Source organism: Bos mutus, chromosome 15 (genome assembly GCF_027580195.1).
Source record: "Bos mutus isolate GX-2022 chromosome 15, NWIPB_WYAK_1.1, whole genome shotgun sequence".
In the NCBI taxonomy this organism is placed as follows: Eukaryota; Metazoa; Chordata; class Mammalia; order Artiodactyla; family Bovidae; genus Bos; species Bos mutus.
Window position 1 is genome coordinate 54,724,212 of NC_091631.1, and position 17,178 is coordinate 54,741,389.

Consider the following 17,178-nt stretch of genomic DNA (forward strand, 5'->3'; position numbering starts at 1 on the left):
AGTTAGAGCTGAGGTGAGGCTAGCTGAGGCTAGCCTCTGAGCTGAGGCTAGAGCTCCCAGCCCTGGACTTGTGCAAGCCCGCACTCCACAGGAATGGGTGTGGTGGGTTCAGCGTGTGTCTCCACATCACAGAGACCAATTTGAAAGGAAAGAAGTGTAATGAAGGAGAACTATTTTTGGTTGATATAACAAAGCCTTGGCTTTTGCTTCTCAAATTAAAATTACTTTGCTCAATGGCAGGGATGGTATGAAGCCACATTCGAGGGGAAGAGGGTACTTATATACTTCAAAAGTACACTTTACCTATAGTGTTAATTTTACTCAATGATTTGGTGGGTGAGGGGGGATTAAAAATATTTAATTGGAAAATAACTTAGACAATTTTGTCAATTTAAACTTTAGCATACCCCAAGGGAAATGCAACACTGGCATAAACAGAAAAGATGGCCAAGGAATCCTACCCCCTTAGTGGGTCTTTTTCACTCACATCCAGAAGTCCTGGAAGCTTAAATTCCCTTCTAGTCTGCTTTTGGAATACATTCACAGAGAAATTTGAGCTAAATGCAGAAAAACTCCCCTGGCACACACTCAGGAAACTATGACAATGTGTCAGCGTGTTGCCAGCACTCTGGTGGGAGAGGCGGCCTTGACCTCATAAACATAAACATCCAGTCTGGCAACAGTGGGAGAAGGGGATGAACATTTGCCCTCACCAGAACATTAAGAACCCATTCCTGATATTTCCATCCATTTCGACAGACCTTAATGATTTTTTATAAAAAGGTACCCAGTCTCCTCAACTTCTTCCTGTTCGAGAAGGCCTGGCTTGGTGTGGTGCTGCCTAGACAACGTAGGTAAGCTTCTCTGATTCTGGGGTTCAGTATTAGAAAGGCCACTTACCTACAGATATAAGCCACCTTCTCCAATGCCAGATTTCTTATAAGTAACAGTGAATTTGGGGGTGGGGCAATGTTTTCCATTTGCTTTTTTCTAATTCCTCAACTGTGTGCCGTCAATTACATGATGCTGATACATCTTCTCAGTTAATTCTTTTTTTTAATATTTATTTATTTCCTTGGCTGCACAGAGTTTTCACTGAGGCACACCAGGTCTTCCATCTTTGTGGCAGTATATGAGATCTTTTTTAGTTGTGGCATGAGGGATCTTTAGCTGTGGCATGTGAACTCTCATTTGAGGCATGTGGGATCTCGTTCCCTGATCAGAGATCAAACCCAGATCCCCTGAACTGGGAGAATGGAGTTTTAGCCACTGCACCACCAGCAAAGTTCCTTCATTTCATTCTTATAAACTTGGAGAGTTAGAAAGCATCATCCCCAATACATAGACAGAGAAACAAGGCTCAGAAAAATTAAATAACTTGCATTTTCTTGCACAAGCCCATGTCTAGGTCTGAGTCTAAACTCGAGGGAGGAGTATAAACTGTGGTCATGGATCATATCTGATCTGTGGCCTGTTTTTGTAAGTAAAGTGTTCCTTGGAAGACAGCCATTCCTATTTGCTTACATATTGTCTAGGACTGCTTTTCCCCTGAAACAGCAGATTTGAATAATTGTGATAGAGAGCATGTGATCCAAAAGGCTAAAATTTTTTGCTATCTGGCCATTGACAGGAAAATTTGCCTTCGATATTGGGTCTAAGCAGTCTAATAACTTATTAGATTAGTAAGCGTGAAAAATCCAGGAGGCTACAGGAAGAAAAGGAGGGTGTACTCACTAAGAGGAGCGGTGAGGTGGCAGAGAAATTACAGCTAATGACAAGCTGTAATGTATGCCCATGGGTCTGATTCTCTAAAGTGGTGAAAAGGGGAAGAAGATCACTGGATTGAAAAGGCAAGAAACTATGAGGGTTTAGATGTCAGATGTGTCATCCAGATGACTATTGAAAACACGTGGAATGAAAGCAAAATTTAGGGTGGAAAGAAGGTCATGAACTCAATACTAAAGTCAATTACAATGTAAGGGAAAGATTGATACATGGCAAATAAAGGAGGGTGTGATGGGTGTTAGCAGAAGAGAATGATCCTCAAAAATGAGGGGGAATTCTACAGAAGAAAATGGAGATTTAATTGTTTGAAAGCAGCTCTGTTGATGGCAGCCCTCGCTTTCTACTGGCTCCTTGCCACTTACACTGATATATCTAGTACCCAGTAATCACCTAAGGCCATCACAGATCATAGTGATCTACTGGCTGACATGTCCTTTTGTATCACTAACAAATTTCTGTATGTGTGTGTGTAGTCACTCAGTTGTATCCAACTGTTTGCAATCCTTTGGACTGCAGCCCACCAGACTCTTTTGTCCATGGGATTCTCCAGGCAAGAATACTGGAGTGGGTTGCCATGACCTCCTCCAGGGGATCTTCCTGATCCAGGAATCGAACCCATGTCTCCTGTGTCTCCTGCATTGCAGGTGGACTCTTTACCTGCTAAGTTATCAGGGAAACCTTATAAATTTCTAGGCATTTTTATTTGAATTGCTGTTAAAGGCTGCTTGCATATCTTGGCTATTGTAAATAGTGCTATAATTTTGAAGCGACACCTACAGGAAGATTCTTTACCACTGAGCCACCAGGGAAGCCCTATAGTGGAATATTACTCGGCTATAAATAATGAATTTACAGCCACATGGATAGATCTAGATATTATCATACTGAGAGAAGTAAGGCAGAAAAAGACAAATATCAAATTATATCACTCATATGTGGAATATAATTTTTTAAATTATACAAATGAACTTATTTATAAAACAGAATCAGACTTACAGATGTAAAAAACAAGCTTATGGTTCCCAAAGGGAAACAGGTGAGGAGGGATAAATCAGGAGCTTAGGATGAATATACATACTACCATCTACAACATTCAGAAAACGAAGCTCATGGCATCCGGTCCCATCACTTCATGGCAAATAGATGGGGAAACAGTGGAAACAGTGTCAGACTTTATTTTTGGGGGCTCCAAAATCACTGCAGATGGTGATTGCAGCCATGAAAATAAAAGACACTTACTCCTTGGAAGGAAAGTTATGACCAACCTAGATAGCATATTCAAAAGCAGAGACATTACTTTGCCAACAAAGGTCTGTCTAGTCAAGGCTATGGTTTTTCCAGTAGTCACGTATGGATGTGAGTTGGACTGTGAAGAAAGCTGAGCACCGAAGAATTGATGCTTTTGCACTGTGGTGTTGGAGAAAACTCTTGAGAGTCCCTTGGCCTGCAAGGAGATCCAACCAGTTCATTCTAAAGGATATCAACCCTGGGTGTTCTTTGGAAGGAATGATGCTAAAGCTGAAACTCCAGTACTTTGGCCACCTCATGAGAAGATTTGACTTACTGGAAAAGACTCTGATGCTGGGAGGGATTGGGGGCAGGAAGAGAAGGGGACGACAGAGGATGAGATGGTTGGATGGCATCACTGACTTGATGGAGGTGAGTTTGAGTGAACTCTGGGAGTTGGCGATGGACAGGGAGGCCTGGCGTGCTGCGATTCATGGGGTCGCAAAGAGTCGGACACGACTGAGCGACTGAACTGAAGTGAACTGAACTGAGCACCATTTGTCAAATAAGCTATGCAAACTATGTCTCTGCTCTTTAATATACTGTCTAGATTGGTCATAGTTTTTCTTCCAAGGAGGAGGCATCTTTTAATTTCATGGCTGCAGTCACCATCTGCAGTGATTTTTGTAATCCAAGAAAATAAAGTCTCTCACTTTTTCCATTATTTCTCCATCTATTTGCCAGGAAGTGATGGGACCAGATGGTATGATCTCAGTTTTGGGAATTTGAGTTTTAAGCAAACTTTTTCACTCTCCTTTTTCACTTTCATCAAGAGGCTCTTTAGTTCCTCTTCGCTTTCTGCCATAAAGGTGGTTTTCATCTACATATCTGAGGTTATTGTTATTTCTCCTGGCAATCTTGATTCCAGCTTGTGCTTCATCCAGCCCAGCATTGCACATGATGTACTCTGAATATAAGTTAAATAAGCAGCATGACAATATATAGCCTTGACATACTTCTTTCCTAATTTTGAACCAGTCTGTTGTTCCATGTCCAGTTCTAACTATTGCTGCTTCTTGACCTGCATTCAGTTTTGCAGGAGGCAGGTAAGGTGTTCTGGTATTCCCATCTCGTTAAGAATTTTCCACAGTTTGTTGTGATCCACAGGGTCATTAACCTATGAAATTACTCAGCCCATAAAAACTAACCATGCCACATTTAAAGGCTGTTGTACTTGCCCTTTGCGATGACACACACTCTGTCTGTGGAGTATGTTTCTGTCTTAATAAATATACTTATTACATATCATTTTGTCTCTCACTGAATTCATTCTGTGATGAAACATTAAGAACCTGAACTTCATTAGGTCCTAAAACCAAATCTCAGTTGGAAGACCATGGGTTTTGGCTAGATTTGAGTCCCAGCCACGTGGGTTAGAGTCCCAAGCAGGATTTTGACTGGGTTCAAGCCCCAGCCATGTGGGTTCAAGTCCCAAACTGGGTTTTGGCTGGGTTCAAGTCCCAACACATGGGTTCAATTCCCAATCTGAGGTAAATGGTTTCAGAATCTTTTATTAATTTCATTTTCAGATTTTTCATTGGTAATTTATAGAAATATTATTGGTTTTGGTATATTGACCTTATACTCTGTAGCTTTGCTGAACTTATTTACTTTTTCTAATAGTCTGGAAGTGTATTATTTTATACTATCCTAGTTGGAGCTGGCTGAGCTTCTTGGATATGCAGATTAGTGTTTTTCATTAAATTTGAGAAAGTTTCAAGTTATTTCTTCTAATAGTTTTCTATTTTTTTCTTTCCCCTCTCCTGCGGTTTGCCTATGATGTGTATGTTCACGTACTTAAAATTGTGCCACATACCTATGAGAACATATCTATTTTTCTCATGATCTTTCTCTCTATTCCTCTATAATCTCTATCAATGTATCTACAAATATAATTTTCCAATTCAAATATACTATTGAGCTTTTCACTTCAAGTCAACTAGTGTACTTTTCCAGAGAAGGCAATGGCACTCCATTCTAGTACTCTTGCCTGGGAAATCCTATGGATGGAGGAGCCTGATAGGCTGCAGTCCATGGGGTCGCTAGGAGTCAGACACACCTGAGCGACTTCACGTTCACTTTTCACTTTCATGCATTGGAGAAGGAAATGGCAACCCACTCCAGTGTTCTTGCCTGGAGAATCCCAGGGACGGGGGAGCCTGTTAGGCTGCCGTCTACGGGGTCACACAGAGTCAGACACGACTGACGCGACTTAGCAGCAGTGTACTTTTCAACTCCAAAATTTGTGTTTTGCTATTTTAAAAATAATTTTTCTTTATGGATGATCTCTTTGATGAGATATTGCCATAATATCTTTCTTTAATGTCTTTTAGCAGAATTTCCTTTAGTTCTTTGAACATCGAGGCATACCCCTACTAAATCTGATAACTTGGTCCTATCTAGGGCAGTTTCTGTTGCTTGCCCTTTTTCTTTTTTCCTGTTTTAGGGTCATGCTTTCCTGTTTCTTTGCATGTCTCTTTTTGTTGCTGCTGTTGTTTTTGTTGAAAGCTGAACATTTGAGGTAATATACTGTAGTAACTCTATGCACTGATCTCCCTCTGTGGAGCTGGATACCGATGCTGTTTACTTGTTTGTTTAGTTGTTTACTTGACTATTTTAGTAAAGATTATTTCTCAGGGAGAATGCAGCTTTTACTCCTCAGAAGGTGTAATCCTGGGCATGCACACAATCACCCTGAATTGACAGTGATTTTAGGAAAATTTCTTGGCTCTTTGACTATCTCTTATCCTGATCTGTTAAGCTGTCTGCATCTATTGACACAGCACCCTAACAGCTCGAGTAATTGCTGACTGATTACTTCATTATTTTTGACCAGTCAATTAAATGTAGGCCCCTTTGCATGGGCAGTCTTTGAGACTAGTCGTTGCAATTTGTTCCAATTCCAGAGGGCTCTTAGTTTCCTCTTTCTATGGGTTTTCTCTGGTAAACTAGTCAGTCTGTGGTTTAATTTGTTTCATGTAACTACCAGCCTCTTCCTAATTGCCTACCACCAGTAGCCACTGTTTTGGAGAGTGTCCTTAGCCTTGAACTTCCCAAATAAACTCAGTTCTCTCAGTGAGAACTTTGGAGCACTCTGTTCTATGTTCTGCCTTTCTGAAACCTCTGCAATTTGCTCCAGAACTGAGGACAGGGACAGTGGCCCACTTTCCCCAGAGTGACGTGCTAGCTTTGCACACAGATCTTCTCAGCTTGTCTCTCCCAACAAGGAAGTTGGATGGGAGTGATATTTGGGCCCAGAATTATTAGTCTACCACACCTGGAATACAAATTCATGCCCTACAAGTAGAGGCTAGGAGGAGGAAGGGAGTCTTCAATTTCTCAGTCATTCTGCCTGGAATAGAATTTCTGCAACATAGAGCTGGAGGGGGTGAGAAATGCTGGTGTTTGACCCTTCTGGGGAAGATACCCTCTACTGGAAGCTGGGGAAAGGGAAGCCCTGTGTTCTTGGTTGTGCCCACCAGAACAGAGTTTCCGTCATTCTCATCTGGCCAAGGGGCAGGTACGGGGCGGGGCGGGTGGAGAAAAGAAGCATTTCATGTTTCAAATGCCATAAAGTCTTGCTGTTCTAACCAAGATTCAGCATATTTTCTTTTTTAAATGTTTATTCCTTTACTGTATTCCCTTAGGATAACTTCCAGAGACATTAAATCTGTGTTTCATTATTTTCACGAGTTACAGTTGTTTCACTGGGAAGAAGGTCCACACATCGCCCCTCAAACCACTGTTTCAGAAGTTGTCTCTGGATCGTTCTGTTTTCAAAATCATCCCTGATGGTAGAGCTTTTCTGTGAATCTCGAAATCAGCTTAGCCCTGTCCAGCTGCCATTCCTCATGGCTACTGCTCCATGGTGCTGGGAGTGGAATGAGCATCTTTGAGTTAAAATGTCAGAGATTCCACTCTTCTTATCAAGATCCAGTTGTTTTTCTCAAATACATGCTTCTCTGTTTGTTGTATGCATTTGGTTAACTTCTGAGTTCAGAAATAGTTGTTTTTAATAATTTTGTCCAGTTGGTTTTGGGGGGAAGGATTTTCCAAGGTTCCAGTTCCACTAACCCATCAGTCATGTCCCAGTAGTCCCATTTTATACCTGTAGTGTCCATTAAAAGACTGACAAACTAATTACTGACATTTTGTAAAGACAATATAAAAACAAGTCACAACCCCTATCCTCTCCCATTTTCTTCCTATGTTGTCCCTTTCCCCACTTGTCTGCCCAGGTTCTAAATTACCTTGTGCACACTCATGCCCTCATTGCTTTGTTGTTTCTCTTCCTTCTGTCTGGGATACCCTTCACTCTCTCACCTGGTTACTCCCTACCTGTATCAATCTGGGACCATTCAAGAAAACAGAAACCATACACTAGGTATTTCAACAGAGAGAAGTTAAATTAGAGAAAAAGTGAAACAGATATTGGTGGATTCAAAAAAACCAAGGGGAGGAACAGTGAGGTACATGAGACAGTAACTGCAGAAAGCAGTCATCACCCTAGGGCTGGGGGAGCCTAGGAAAGAGGTGGGATTATCAAACCCCATAAGCTTCACAGAGGGTCCCGGTGAAGTAGGGCTCAAGAGACTAAAGGGGGAATTCCTTTATGGATGTTGAAAGTTAGAGAAGAGGGCAATAAGGGTAGTTCCTTTTTTAAAGATTTTATTATTTTTATTGGAGGATAATTGCTTTACAATATTGTGTTGGTTTCTGCTATACAGCAGAGTGAATCATGATGTATAGTGTATAGTGTGTTTTCTTTTAATTGACAAATGAATGGCCTCCCACTAAATAAACACTTAGAAGTCTGTTACTTCAGAGTGTCGCTTCAAATCAGTGTTTTAAGAGAGACTTGCCTAGTTGCTATTATAATTAGATTAATAAAGAAGCCCTTTCTCCTTTTATCTTCACTCTGCTACTCTGTTTCTCAGTCTTCTGACTTGTAAACTGCGGGGGGAGGGGGGGCGGGAGGGGGGGGTGGAGAATTAGAAAAATCCAGACATATTCCTTTCAGTTCTAGAAGAAAATAACCAGCTCAATTGCTCTCTGTTGAGCAGAATCTTGATCTTCATAAAAATACCTGTGGATACTTAGATAACTCACTAGCCCATAGGACTCTCATAACACAGTAGAACAGCACCCAGAATGTAGTAGTAGATGGTTAATAAAATTTTGTTGAATAAATGAAAGAATGACCATTTTTATGGACTGAATGTGTGTGTTCCCTCCTCTCAAATTTACATGTTGAAATTCTAACCCTCAATGTGAGGGTATTAGTAGATGGGGCCTTTGCGAGTTGATAAGGTCATGAAAGTGGAATCCTTATGATGGAATGACTGCCCTCGTGAAAGAGACTCCAGAGAGCTCTCTGGCCTTCTTTCTGCCACATGAGGACTCAGCCAGAAGTCAGTCTATAGCCCAACTGAGGGCTCTCACCAGAACCCAACCATGCTGGCACCCTGATAGCACACTCCCAGCCCTCCAGAACTGAAAAAATACGTTTATATATTTTTAATAAATACATTAAAAAATGAATGTTTAAAGCCTTCCCAGTCCATGGTAATTTGTTATAGCAGCTCAAATGAGCTAAGGAAAGTAGGTGCCTAAGTTCAGAGATGGAGAGCTTAGGTGTTCTTCAATATTTGCCAGTTGAAAAATAATCCACAGCATGAGAGTTGTGAGTTAAGTTTTATTTGGGGAAAAATATGAGGACTATAGCCTGGGAGACAGACTACCAGATAACTGTGAGGACCTGCTCCAAAGAGGTAGGGGAGTGTCAATATACGTACGATTTTGGTGAAGGGGTACGGGCAGTCAAGCACACATCTCCACAGAAGGTTCCTGCTAGTCAAGAGAAGCAGATGTCTCTGTTAATGATTTTAGTACTTTTCTAGTTATAATGATTTTACTTTTCTAGTAAAAGATAGGATGCATAAAATCTTTTCCTGAAAAATATCTAACTTTCTTAAAGCCTCTTCTGCCAGTTTTTCCCAGAGCCTCGAGTGCCCATTCCTGATCCGTGCCCTAAACTCCTTTTAGATGCATTGAAGGTCAGCACTTACAATGGCTAGTGAATTTATCTCTGCAGACGCAGATGGGGAGTGACAATTTTTAGTTGCCACTTCCAGTGCTGCATTTGTGTGTCTGAGGCACGTACATACAGGGTGTTTTCTGTGCCTGTCTCAGCCCATTAATAACCAGTGTTGTAGACAAGCCCTTGTGGTTCTTACTGTGAGCGCAAGTCACCCTTCAGCAGTAACTGTCAGGAAACTTTGGAAAAATAAAGGTTTATTACTTTCAGGACCTGAAACTTACACAGTACATCTGCAGTCAGGAGATTATAGGCAGAGGGTGTGGTCCTGGAGTTCTGCTTTTATTGAGGTCAAGGGTGGGGGCCTAGTGTCTTTCAGGCTCCCCCTTTATTGTTAAATTTAAAACATAAAAGTAGGAATGTAAAATGTGAGAAGACAAAAAAACCCAAAAAGGCCCAAATGGTCAGTTTTCATAATCAACCAAGATCTTTAAAACAAAGGGGCCTAAGTTGGGGGAGGTGGCCTGGTTCTTTATCTGGCTTTGTGCGGGCAACGTGTTTATTCAACACACCATCTTTAAAGGGCTTACCTCCGCAAGTAAAACTGGATGTGTGTAGGCGTGTGTTTTACGTATGTTTCCTATAGAGGTGTGTATATTCTAAATGAGGTGTTTGTTTTTCCTTTGGTCATTTTGTCCATCATGACAGAACAAGAATTCTGTTCAAACAAAGGCTATAAATACAAAGAAAACACAATTACATGAAGAGAACATTCCAAGACAAGCTGTTTACTAGCTAGTAAAAGTTTATCACATGCATACTTTGACAATCTAGAGTGAGGTTGGAGTCTCTAAGACCTATTTAGAAACTGTTTGGCAAAACTATACCTGATTTTTCACATGAAGAAGCCAAAGTTGAAATCAATTATATGATTTACTCAAGGCCATATAGCTGTTTCAACTATGGATTTCGGATAGAACAAGTCTCTTAATTACCAGTTCATCAACACAGCTGAGCACACAGGCATTCACACAGTGGATCTCAGTTATACTGTTACCATTTCTGGAAAGAAACAAAACAAAACCTGTCTTTTGTTTGAGAGTTCAGAGAAAACATTTTAAAACAAATCAGAACTGACCTGGGGATGTACCTTTTAAATCGATAATAATCATCAAATTGGATTTTTTTAGGGGGAAGATTTTTCCCTATCCCTTGATTAAGGATAATTATGATGCTATGAGGTTTTCACTGTGAAGAAGACCTTGACATTGGCTCCAGGCTAGCAAGAAATGTTATAAAACTGAAAATGGTGATGCTTAAAATGAGAAAGGTGATCTTAATAAAAAAAAAAGTATGAACCTTCTACAGGAGAGAGAATGTGTGTTCCTTTCAAAAAAGCAAAGGGTAGGAGCCTGTGAGACAAGGCCTGGGTTGGGAGTAGTCCTCTCTGATGTCTAGAAGGTGCCATAAATCATAAAGAAAGGAGATAGTATCAGTGGAAAGAGTGGCTTGATTGTTCGGAGATGTGGAAAGAGACTTCACAAATCTGGAAAATGTGCTGGAGGGCCAGAAAGGCTGAATGCTGGGCAGTTCCTTGTAAGATGCGGGATAGTGTGGAACATCAAGTAGGGTAGGGACGTTGGAATCAAAAAGATATTCCTGACTTTGCTACAAGTGCAGTCTCTTTTCCTGTAAAATGAGAATGATAATAATGGCACACAGGTTTGTCATGAAGATTATTAATGTTTCAGTGCAAGAAAAGGTCCTAATGCAGTGTCCGTGTTCAAAAATAGTAGCTTTACTTAGAATGAGGTGGCGTAGGAAGGGAAATTACAAGGAGGAGCTTCAAATCTTGATGGTCAGCCCTTCTCTGAATCCCTAGATCTTGAGCTTGACTTTGCCACCTACACACTCAGCCTTTCTAACTCCAAATTATAAATTCTTTCTAACATGCCAAACTATTTCCCACCTACACTGACTCAGCAATGGGCTCTTGCTGTCCATGGCCAGCCCAGTAACTCTCAATGTTAACTACGTGGGCTTCAGAGAAGATGTTGAAGTATTTTAAAAGCTACAAGTCTTTTCTCATGCTTTGAGACCTTCAGACTTTACAAACCCTTATATTTTTAGAATTAACATATTAAGTTCTACCATGTGCACATACTCAGTTGTGTCTGATTCTTTGTGACCCCATGGACTATAGTCTGCCAGGCTCCTCTGTCCAAGGGATTCTCCAGGCAAGAATACTGGAGTGGGCTACTATTTCCTCTTCCAGGGGATCTTCCTGACCCAGGGATCAAACCCACATCTCCTGCATTGGCAAGTGGATTCTTCATCACTGAGCTACCTGGAAACCCAAATACTACCATAATCCCCAGTAAATTATGACTACCAAAGGGACCAAAATCATATACTATGCCCATAAATTCTTCAAACTTTGAACAAGTTCAAGCCATACATTTTTTGTTAATAAATCATCAAGATGTGATACACTGACAGCATGCTAATTGCAGAGCTTGTTGGAGGGAAAAAAATCAGCCTTTCAAATTAGTTGTCATATAACTGATGAGAAAAACTTTTTGATCTAATCTTAAACAGATATGCTGTGTTTTACCAAGATAATAGCATTATCATAAAGAAAATGAGAATGACATTACATATCCATAATGAAACTCTGTGTTTTCATTGGAAAATGAAAGCTAACAAATAAGATAATATATGATATCATGTATCTAAGTGTATACAAAATTATATGCCTATCCCTTTATTTATTTATTTTTTTAGTGTTCAATATTGTGGTTTTTTTTTTAATTTTATTTTATTTTTAAACTTTACATAATTGTATTAGTTTTGCCAAATATCAAAATGAATCCACCACAGGTATACATGTGTTCCCCATCCTGAACCCTCCTCCCTCCTCCCTCCCCATACCATCCCTCTGGGTCGTCCCAGTGCACTAGCCCCAAGCATCCAGTATCGTGCATCGAACCTGGACTGGCATCTCATTTCATACATGATATTTTGCATGTTTCAATGCCATTCTCCCAAATCTTCCCACCCTCTCCCTCTCCCATAGAGTCCATAAGACTGTTCTATACATCAGTGTCTCTTTTGTTGTCTCGTACACAGGGTTATTGTTACCATCTTTCTAAATTCCATATATATGCGTTAGTATACTGTATTGGTGTTTTTCCTTCTGGCTTACTTCACTCTGTATAATAGGCTCCAGTTTCATCCACCTCATTAGAACTGATTCAAATGTATTCTTTTTAATGGCTGAGTAATACTCCATTGTGTATATGTACCACAGCTTTCTTATCCATTCATCTGCTGATGGACATCTAGGTTGCTTCCATGTCCTGGCTATTATAAACAGTGCTGCGATGAACATTGGGGTACACGTGTCTCTTTCCCTTCTGGTTTCCTCAGTGTGTATGCCCAGCAGTGGGATTGCTGGATCATAAGGCAGTTCTATTTCCAGTTTTTTAAGGAATCTCCACACTGTTCTCCATAGTGGCTGTACTAGTTTGCATTCCCACCAACAGTGTAAGAGGGTTCCCTTTTCTCCACACCCTCTCCAGCATTTATTGCTTGTAGACTTTTGGATGGCAGCCATTCTGACTAGCGTGAAATGGTACCTCATAGTGGCTTTGATTTGCATTTCTCTGATAATGAGTGATGTTGAGCATCTTTTCATGTGTTTGTTAGCCATCTGTATGTCTTCTTTGGAGAAATGTCTATTTAGTTCTTTGGCCCATTTTTTGATGGGGTTATTTATTTTTCTGGAATTGAGCTGTAGGAGTTGCTTGTATATTTTTGAGATTAGTTGTTTGTCAGTTGCTTCATTTGCTATTATTTTCTCCCATTCTGAAGGCTGCCTTTTCACCTTGCTAATAGTTCCCTTTGTTGTGCAGAAGCTTTTAAGTTTAATTAGGTCCCATTTGTTTATTTTTGCTTTTATTTCCAATATTCTGGAAGGTGGATCATAGAGGATCCTGCTGTGATGTATGTCGGAGAGCGTTTTGGCTATGTTCTCCTCTAGGAGTTTTATAGTTTCTGGTCTTACGTTGAGATCTTTAATCCATTTTGAGTTTATTTTTGTGTATGGTGTTAGAAAGTGTTCTAGTTTCATTCTTCTACAAGTGGTTGACCAGATTTCCCAGCACCACTTGTTAAAGAGATTGTCTTTAATCCATTGTATATTCTTGCCTCCTTTGTCAAAGATAAGGTGTCCATATGTGCGTGGATTTATCTCTGGGCTTTCTATTTTGTTCCATTGACCTATATTTCTGTCTTTGTGCCAGTACCATACTGTCTTGATAACTGTGGCTTTGTAGTAGAGCCTGAAGTCAGGTAGGTTGATTCCTCCAGTTCCATTCTTCTTTTTCAAGATTGCTTTGGCTATTCGAGGTTTTTTGTCTTTCCATACAAATTGTGAAATTATTTGTTCTAGCTCTGTGAAGAATACCGTTGTTAACTTGATAGGGATTGCATTGAATCTATAAATTGCTTTGGGTAGTATACTCATTTTCACTATATTGATTCTTCCAATCCATGAACATGGTATATTTCTCCATCTATTAGTGTCCTCTTTGATTTCTTTCACCAGTGTTTTATAGTTTTCTATATATAGGTCTTTAGTTTCTTTAGGTAGATATATTCCTAAGTATTTTATTCTTTCCGTTGCAATGGTGAATGGAATTGTTTCTTTAATTTCTCTTTCTGTTTTCTCATTATTAGTGTATAGGAATGCAAGGGATTTCTGTGTGTTGATTTTATATCCTGCAACTTTACTATAATCATTGATTAGTTCTAGTAATTTTCTAGTGGAGTCTTTAGGGTTTTCTATGTAGAGGATCATGTCATCTGCAAATAGTGAGAGTTTTACTTCTTCTTTTCCAATTTGGATTCCTTTTATTTCTTTTTCTGCTCTGATTGCTGTGGCCAAAACTTCCAAAACTATGTTGAATAGTAATGGTGAAAGTGGGCACCCTTGTCTTGTTCCTGACTTTAGAGGAAATGCTTTCAATTTTTCACCATTGAGGATAATGTTTGCTGTGGGTTTGTCATATATAGCTTTTATTATGTTGAGGTATGTTCCTTCTATTCCTGCTTTCTGGAGAGTTTTATCATAAATGGGTGTTGAATTTTGTCAAAGGCTTTCTCTGCATCTATTGAGATAATCATATGGTTTTTATTTTTCAATTTGTTAATGTGGTGTATTACATTGATTGATTTATGGATATTGAAGAATCCTTGCATCCCTGGGATAAAGCCCACTTGGTCATGGTGTATGATCTTTTTAATGTGTTGTTGGATTCGGATTGCTAGAATTTTGTTAAGGATTTTTGCATCTATGTTCATCAGTGATATTGGCCTGTAGTTTTCTTTTTTTGTGGGATCTTTGTCAGGTTTTGGTATTAGGGTGATGGTGGCCTCATAGAATGAGTTTGGAAGTTTACCTTCCTCTGCAATTTTCTAGAAGAGTTTGAGCAGGATAGGTGTTAGCTCTTCTCTAAATTTTTGGTAGAATTCAGCTGTGAAGCCATCTGGACTGGGGCTTTTGTTTGCTGAAAGATTTTTGATTACAGTTTCAATTTCCGTGCTTGTGATAGGTCTGTTAAGATTTTCTATTTCTTCCTGGTCGAGTTTTGGAAAGTTGTACTTTTCTAAGAATTTGTCCATTTCTTCCACGTTGTCCATTTTATTGGCATATAATTGTTGATAGTAGTCTCTTATGATCCTTTGTATTTCTGTGTTGTCTGTTGTGCCTGTCCCTTTAAAGAATATGTACCTTCAAGGAGCCCCTTTCTTCATGGCGTGCAGTCTGACAAGATCAAATGTGGAAAATGACACTCCCATCCAGATTTTTTCAATTCAATTTATTGAGATATAATTTATATACAGTAAAATTCACCAATTTTAGTATGCAATTCTGTGAGTTTTGACAGTCAAATGGCCATGACCACAATCAAGATATGGAACAATTCCATTACCCAAAACATTATCTCATGTCCCTTTGTGGCCAATCCTTGCTCCAACCCCTGGTGGTGGTGGTGGTTTAGTCACTAAGTCATGTCTGACTCTTGGCAACCCCATGGACTGTAGCCCACCAGGCCCCTCTATCCATGGGATTTTCAGGCAAGAATACTGGAGTGGGTTGCCGTTTCCTTCTCCAGGGGATTTTCCTGACTTAAGAATCGAACTCCAGTCTCCTGCATTGCACACCCCTAACCTATTTTCTACTCCCATCATTTTCCAGAATATCCTATAAGCCTTTTTAGTCTAGGTTCTTTTTCTTAGCATAGTACATTTTAGATTCATATGCTGTGTATCTCTCAGAAGTCTGTTCCTTTTCTCTGTTGAGTAGTATTCCATTATATGGATGTATCTCAGCTTGCTAACACAATTGAAGGACATTTGAATTATTTCCAGTTTTTTGGCAGTTGTAAATAAACTTTCTATATACATTCATATACAGGTTTTTGTGTGAGTATCAGTTTTCATTTCTCTCGGATAGTGGTCATTCTGAGTAATATGAGAGGTCTATTTTAACATTATAAGACATTTCCAAACTGGTTTTCACAGTGACTTCACCATTTTTGAATACCCTATTAGCAATGTATGAAAGTTTCAGCTGCTCCACAGTCTTGTCAGCACTTGGTACTCGCAGGGTGTTTTTTAGACATTCTAATAGATGTATAGTCATATACCATTATACTGGGATTGGCCAACAAGTTTGTTTGGGTTTTCCATAAGAGGGTATAGAAAAACCCGAGTGAACTTTTTGGCCAACCCAATAATTTTAACTTTCACTTCCTAATATTTGGTGATGCTGAGCATCTTTTTATATGTTCATTTATTCTCTGTATATGTTCTTTGATGAAATGTTTAAACTTTTGCCAATTTTTAATTGAGTTGTTTATTTTCTTCTGCCTGCAATGCGGGAGACCCGGGATATAAATGTTGATATATATATAAGTTCTGGTCCAAGTCCAAAGGCTGGAGAACAAGAAGCACTGATGTCTATGGGTAGAAAAATATAGGTATCCTGTCTAAATTAGAAAGACTAAATTCACCCTCCCTTCATTTTTTTATTCTCTTCCAGTCCTCAGTGGATTAGGTGATGCCCACCCACACTGGTTAGGGATGAGGGCAATCTTCTTTACTCAGCCTGCCTTGAATCAGTAATCTCTTCTGGAAAAATCCTCACAAAATACATCCAGAAATAATATTTTACCAGTTATCTGGGCATCCTTTAGCTCAGTCAAATTAACACAAAATTAACCATCATAGCCATCAAAGATATACTTCATCTCTGTAACTACCCCTGTCATTTAACTCCAATATCTGGGTTATCTATGAACCTGATTCTGTTGATTGCTTTGCTCTTTACCATGGATTATTTATTCTCACTTTTTCTGTATTTCCCTCATATTTTATTCATTGCCATGAACAACATTTAGAAGAGTATAGACCGAAACAAATAGTATTTGTGCATAGAAATGATATACCTCTTCTAGGCCCTTAGGCTGTGTTGGAGGCCAGGGTTGGGTTAGGTTTAGTCAGTAGTTGAGCTGAGTTTTGGCTTTTTGTTGCTGTGGTGACCTTGGGTTCACCATCAGCTTCAAATTTCCCTAGAAAGTTAGGGTGGTGGGTATCATTTATTTTATTTTGTTACTCAGTTAAACATTATGACTTTAATTAATTTTTATTGGAATATGGTTGCTTTAAAATGTTGTGTTATCTTCTGCTGTACAGCAAAGCAAACCAGCTGTACATATACATATATCCACTCATTTTGGATGTCCTTCCCATTTAGGTCGCCACAGAGCACTGATTAGTGTTCCTTGAGCTAGATGCGCATGCTCAGTCACTCAGCTGTGTCCAACTCTTTGAGACCCCATGGACTGTGGCTCACCAGGGTCTTCTGTTCATGGGATTATCTGAGCAAGAATACTGGAAGGGGTTGCTATTTTCTCTTCCAGGGTATCTTCTTGACTCAGGGAAGGAACCTGTGCAAATATGGCTCCTGCATTGCTGGCTGATTCTTTACTGTTGAGCCACCA

General features: G+C 39.6%; 1 protein-coding gene across 1 annotated transcript in view; it reads left to right on the top strand.

The window, feature by feature from the left end:
* Positions 1-738: 738 nt before the first annotated feature.
* Positions 739-17,178, top strand: part of LOC102279342 (NXPE family member 4) — a 58,962-nt gene continuing 42,522 nt past the window's right edge. Inside the window, exon 1 of the mRNA XM_070384175.1 lies at positions 739-854. The gene's annotated coding sequence lies outside the window, so the exon portion shown is untranslated. The remainder of the gene's footprint in view (positions 855-17,178) is intronic.